Below are 1,444 nucleotides of genomic sequence, written 5' to 3' on the forward strand. Positions count from 1 at the left end.
GAGAATAAATGCAGGGTGTGATAATGAACACGCAGGTTACTGCTGTGGGAAACCAGCCTGGATCCCAATGGAACCTCAGGGGGAATGTGGAATTTGCCTCAGGATGGTCCTACCCTCCCCCATCCTCCTGTGAGGCTGGGCTATTCTCCAGTGTCCATCCCCCACTAGTTGAAGGCTGCTCTCAGGGCATCAGCTTCCCGTTGGGTGGACAGCAGCGGGTGCTTGCTGTAGGATGCCTTCAGCAGGCACCCGGTAGGTGAGGGTGCTGGGCGATGGGCAGGCGCTAAAGCAATACTTGAGCTGCCTCACCAGATAAACTGCCACCTCGTTTAAGTTACTGTGTTCAGGTCTGTGATGAAGGCTAAGCCTAATCCTAATTGGGGCAGCTGTGAATAGCTGTTTCGGCCGACAGAGCATGTTCTGTCCCTGCACCAGTTGGAAGACTGTCTGGGAAGGTCGCTGATTCGCCCAGCCTGGGTCGGATGTCAGCTGTTGGGGTCTTGGTGTGGGGTATGGTGGCTGGCAGCACTCCCCTTCTATGCAGAATGGGGAAGGGGCAATCCCTAGCCCAGGAAGAAGAGGTATGCGGTTTCCAGCAGGAGGGGTTCGGGGCAGATGAGACAATAGATCTCCCCCATACATATCGAGGTGCTTTTGTTTGTTTCTCTTACTTTGTGGATAACAAATACACTCACAGAGGAGCTGCAGTTTAATGAAACCATTTGCATGCCAAAACTGAACAAGCCCCACCACGGAGCTGTTGCTGGGTTTGGAAACATAAACATGAGAAATACAGGCAGATTTTTTTAAAGTGTTCAGTTTATACAGCAACAAATGTGACAGGAGAGAAAGTAATCTAAGCCCCCAGTAGTTAAGAGGCCACTCATTAGCATTCTTTCTCCTGCCTGCCATTCAAGGCGGGTGGAGCGACCTCGGGCAGGTCACTGAACCTCTCCCAGCCTCAGTTTCCTCGTCTGTAACACGGAAATAACACTGAATGCATAGCCTATGGCTTATGAGGTAAAGCATGTGACTGGCTCATGGCAGCTTCTCATTAATTGTTTGATGGTTATGACGATGGAAATGATTTCCTTTGTCCTCCCTGTGGGAAACTTCCCTGCTCGGTCAAATCGTTCTTTTGTGGCCACCTAGAGGCCAGCTGAGGCTTCCAGCAGCGCCACAGTTTTCTCTCACCACTGCTTGCCAAGAGCATCCCTCTCCGCATCACAATCAGAGAGGTCACCTTCCAAGCAGAGCTGGGAGGCCGGAAAGGTGCTCCCGGAGGGTAGAATAGGATGAGGCTGTCTGTGGGGAGGAGCTGGGGGCCTGGGCGGGAGCTGGCCTCGTCCTAATCCCCTCCGCTCGCCTGGCCAGGACTTCAGCCCCACAGAGCCAGGGAGCGTTTCTCATGGAGGCATGCCCGCCATGGGGGGGGGGGGGGGGG

Source organism: Myotis davidii, unplaced genomic scaffold (genome assembly GCF_000327345.1).
Source record: "Myotis davidii unplaced genomic scaffold, ASM32734v1 scaffold79, whole genome shotgun sequence".
In the NCBI taxonomy this organism is placed as follows: domain Eukaryota; kingdom Metazoa; phylum Chordata; class Mammalia; order Chiroptera; family Vespertilionidae; genus Myotis; species Myotis davidii.